We start from the raw sequence: 4,913 nt of genomic DNA, 5'->3' as shown, positions 1-4,913 counted from the left end.
ATTTCATGAAAATATTTTTCGAAAAAACTGTTTTTACATATATTAATAAATTTATATGCCATACACATAAGTAGTCCGGATTACACGTGTTGGTTTTTTAGCAGAAAACTAAAGGAGAAAAAAGAAAAAGGAATGCAAAGTAGTTTGAACAAGAAGAAAACTGAATTTGATCTCCAAAAATCAGATCTTTTTCATTGACTTAGAAGCATTTATGTTACAATGAAATATGGTAGTTACCTAATGTATAACTGCTCCCACTAATACATGACTAAAGCTTAGATAGAATTACACACAAAATGTAGCTGACATACCAGCTATAACATCAAACATAAATCAACAACTACTCCTACTAACTTTAAGTATAAATTACAAAGGAACTAAATCAAGTTACAATGAACAAAATAAACAAAATCTCTTTGCTTTTACGGTTTAGCTTGAATGCTAGTCTGCATCTTTGGTTTGTTCTTTGGTTCTTCTTTGCATTGTAGGCCAAAGTTCAACAACATTTTGTACATTGCTTACTAATAAAGTAGTACATATTCCTTTTAGTGTATTAAGGGTAATTATGATTATGGTATGTTAGACATCAGAAGAACCTATATATTCTTAAAAAGTAAAGATATGAAAAAAGCAGAGTGTTGAAATGACTATTCAATGACATTGAAAATAATATCTAGGTATCCAAAATTCAAATTCAAGGGTATAAGCAAAGCAAATAACAAAGACAATGTCACCACAAAAACTGTAAACTAAATGAAATATCGTGCAAGGCTGATCCAGAGATAAAAAATAAAATTTTTATTTGAAGTTCAAGGTCTTTGAAATGAACATACCCAAGCAAGCAACAAGGTATTTTCCAAAGCAATACATTGCAAATGATTCATAGCAATCACGTAGTATCAAGCAATCAACACTAATTGATGGGCACCAATGATACAAACTGTTAAAATATTTAATGTTTATAGGCAAGAAGCTAATCAACACAAAATATATACCGTACCTTGAGGTCTTGATGGTAAACACCCTTGCTATGGCAGTAATCCACAGCATTAATAAGTTGCTGAAAATACTTTCTAGCTTTATCTTCCTTCAACCTCCCTTTGCTTACCTGGCAGAGGAAGATAACAAGATAATAAAAACCAGATTAATATATAGTAATAAAACGTTGATACACAATTGAGATCTGATTCCTGAAGCACTTTTACATTCCAAGAGTAAACACAAATTTCTTACAATTTTGTCAAAAAGTTAACCACCAGTCACAAGTTTTAGAACAATGTATATTTTCGTCTCGTTAGCCATCACCTGTACCAAGAATATTGCTAGAAGTTACCAAGAAATATAGCCTTACCATACTTAAAATGTTTTTTAAAAGCCAAGTGGAGTCTTCTTTTGACAAAATGCAAGTTAAATTTGAAAGAGAGCAAACGAGAAGCAAGGAAGAAATGCATGGAGATCAATAAAGTAACTAAACTAGTAAAACTTCGTGCCAAACCTCATACAAACGGATGACATTTGGGTGTATGATGAGTTTCATTGTTGAAATTTCTCATTTAATCTGCAAATGAAAAGAGAAAAGAAAAAATGTAGCATGTATAAGGTAAAACATAAAAAACATTCATACGGTAAAACAAACCCATTGTTTAATACTATTTTGAAGAATAGTTTTCTTCTTTTGGGTAAAACATTAAGCAACCAAATGAGAGACATTCAAATAAGTTAATCTCAATTCAGAATTAAGTCAAGCTCACAAATAGAACATCTATAATTGCCATCAAACTCGAGGACATGTTATCCGGACTCTTCATTTTCCCTAAAATAAAGCATACCACACATGTACTCAATAAATATTCAAGAATGAGTGTGGGGGATTGATCCTCCACTTAAACAAAGGAACTTAGAAAAAGTTTAGCAAACCCATGTCGGACTCATACCCATATCTAAAACTCACCACAGAGTTGAGTAACATAGCATTGAAGGGAATAGAACCCGATAAAGAAAAGAAGAAAATAAATAAACTAAATTCTCTTGTATTGACTAAGTTGAATTCTACCTTCTTTTGCAAGCTAATTTCTTCCGCAAAAAACTCTAGGAAACGTGCACTAGTGTCACTCTTTCCACTTATTAAAACTTTTTCTATTGACTCAAGTAGCTTTATATTACTAGCATATTGATTTTTGTTCTTTTTTTTTTTTTATCTAATCAAGTCAAAAGGGCAAATTTTTGGATTTAAGTCATAAATGAAATGATAAGCAGAAACAAATTGCCCACACCAACCTAAGAAGCGATTAAATTTATGGCAAGATAGATCAAAGTCCAAATACATAATAAAACCAAAACAAAAATATGGTATAAGCAACAATCTTAAATGAAATTAACTCACAAAATTCCTAGTACACAAGTCAGACAACAAAGGAGGTTCTGCATTTCGGAATAAGATCCCTTTAACATCAATGTTTCCAGAAACACAAAATAAATATAAACTAAAAAATAAAAATGTTAGAAATCAAACAATGATCATCGCCTTAAACTAAGAACCAGCTAAGAATTCATGGTAGATTTGGCTGAGAAAGAGAGGAAACGAAACAGAATATGCTGAGAAGAGAAGATATGCGACGAACTTTTACCTGGAAGAGAATATGAAGAACGGAGGAAGGAAAAGGAATTAAGAACGGAAGAAGGAGAAGGAGCTTTACTTGGATGAAGGAGGAACCGGAAAAGGTCATTGACCAAACTTTCTCGTCGTGTTCTTCGAAATCGCGTAGCTCTTGAGGAATTTAGGGCGGGGGGTAGGGTACCTTGCAATGGCACTAATTTGCAACCCAAGGGGAAGGGGAAGGGGAAAGGGGAGAAGAAGGCGTCATTTTCCAAAAAATGTCTTACCGAATTCAAAAGGGTAAAACATTTTCCCCAAATTGCAGGTCATTTTACCTGTGTTTGGAAAATATTTTTCAAATGTAAAATGTTTTTAAGCTTCCAAACACCATATAATCAGAAAAATATTTTCCGGAAAATCAAATCCTTGCAAACAAACGCACCCTTGATCTTACAATATTTTGAGATGTGTTTTGGTTTTCCACATCTATAATATTTTATTGTTTTATCCACTTTGTTTTCTGATTTTTGTTCTTCCTTTTCTTTTTTATATTTTTGTTTATTATAATATTCAATGGGTGTTCTTTTTATTATTTTTTTGGTTTTACACGACATCATGTTCTCAAGGGAGAATTATCACTTTTTATGTCAAATTGGCAGCAAAAAGATCTCGACCCTTTTTAGCATTGATATCTTGCTTTTGTAATTTTAGATCTTACCAATTTTTAATCCTTCTTTTTTTATAAAACTAATTAATTCACCATATATAGGTTTTTCATAAGAAATGATGCCTTTGTAATCTTCCCTAATTTGGTTCCTAACTTTCTCTTCTAATATAGGATAGTAAGTCCTGCTAGAAAATTTTCTTTTCAAAATGGGTGTTAATTATTATATCTTTGTATGACACAAGTCATGAAGACATCTTTATACCATTTGAAATTTATTGACTTTTTGTATTTTAAATTTGATAGTAATTTCAAATTTCTATTTTTGAGATGAGAAGGATCTCCTATGAAATGTTTAAAGATTGAGAAAATCAAAGTTGTAACCACATATTGAGTTTCTCTTCCTTGTTCATCTAAGATATTTTCCCCTTGATCATCCTTTTTTTTTACAACTTTTGAAATTTCTTCTTGTAGAGTTGTAGTGAGTGCAAATCCCATCATCTTTTTAGTCGACTAGTGAAACCAACAACCAAAAGATTGGCTATGGCATGACCAGTGATTAACCTATTTTGGTTTGAGTTTTATAAACATTTGAAATTATTTTATTTTTATAATAAAGTAAGATATTATATTCAAACATCCCATCTATATTCTATTTATATATGCTATTGACATTATATTTGTTTTAGAAGTTAGGTTTCTCTTCTATGATTAGGTCAAGTGAAGTGTTTTTTAGATAATATAATTGTTTTGATTTTTTCCAAGTCATTTTGTTAATCTATTGCTCATCTAATTGATCAAAGTCAAATTGGAAAGGTTGTAATGCCCCATACCCGTACCTGAGACCGGGATAGGATACGAGGCATTACCGAAATTTTCAGAATAATTTCAATTAATTTATATTATTTAGTATTCATTTCCATGTTTCATGTAACATCCTTTTCATATATTCAATTCAAAATATCATATAAATACGATACAATACTTAAATTTTCATATTTACATGCTCATTCAAGGTATCCGAACCTACTGACTAAATTGCAAAAATACCAAGATTTAGGGGCATATTGGTAATTTACCATTTTCCCAAATTTCACCCAATCTTAAATTGATAATTTCATTCAATTTATTAATTTAGATAATAAAACAATTTATTCCCTTCAATTTGGTCATTTTTGACATTTTTACAAAATTGCCCCCTAAAGTTTTACTTTTATTCAATTTAGTCCATGAGCTTAAAACATGCAAATTAGCCATGCTAACTTAATATTCATATATATTTTTCCTCCTCCTCCTCTCCATTCCACATCCTTAATGTATATAACATTCTTGTAAGTACGATTTCACAATTTACTTATTAATGCTCACATCAATCTTTTCACACGAGTCATAGTCACTCAATTATTTATAATTTGAGCTACAGAGCTCAAAATTAAGATCCGTAAATTTTCCCTAAAACTAGACTCACATATTATTCCACCATAAAATTTTAAGAATTTTTGGTTTATCCAATTAGTACAGTTTATTCATTTAAGTTTCCCCTGTTTCACTATCCAACAATTCTGACCTCTCTTCACTAAAAATTAATTATATCACAGTACAAAACTCGGATAATGTTCCCATTGATTTCTATTGAAAATAGACTCATTAAGG

The 4,913-nt window shown here is 30.6% G+C and overlaps 1 long non-coding RNA gene across 1 annotated transcript; it reads right to left on the bottom strand.

Annotated features, from left to right (window-relative positions):
- Window positions 1–1,217: 1,217 nt before the first annotated feature.
- Window positions 1,218–3,811, bottom strand: LOC108456467 (uncharacterized). Its single transcript, XR_008271150.1, has 3 exons — window positions 2,697–3,811; window positions 1,496–1,558; window positions 1,218–1,305 (listed from the first exon to the last, which is right to left on the bottom strand). It is a non-coding gene; the product is annotated as an uncharacterized LOC108456467 (long non-coding RNA).
- Window positions 3,812–4,913: the final 1,102 nt, after the last annotated feature.

This window comes from Gossypium arboreum, chromosome 9 (assembly GCF_025698485.1).
Source record: "Gossypium arboreum isolate Shixiya-1 chromosome 9, ASM2569848v2, whole genome shotgun sequence".
In the NCBI taxonomy this organism is placed as follows: Eukaryota; Viridiplantae; Streptophyta; class Magnoliopsida; order Malvales; family Malvaceae; genus Gossypium; species Gossypium arboreum.
This window is presented reverse-complemented; position numbering and strand designations above follow the sequence as displayed.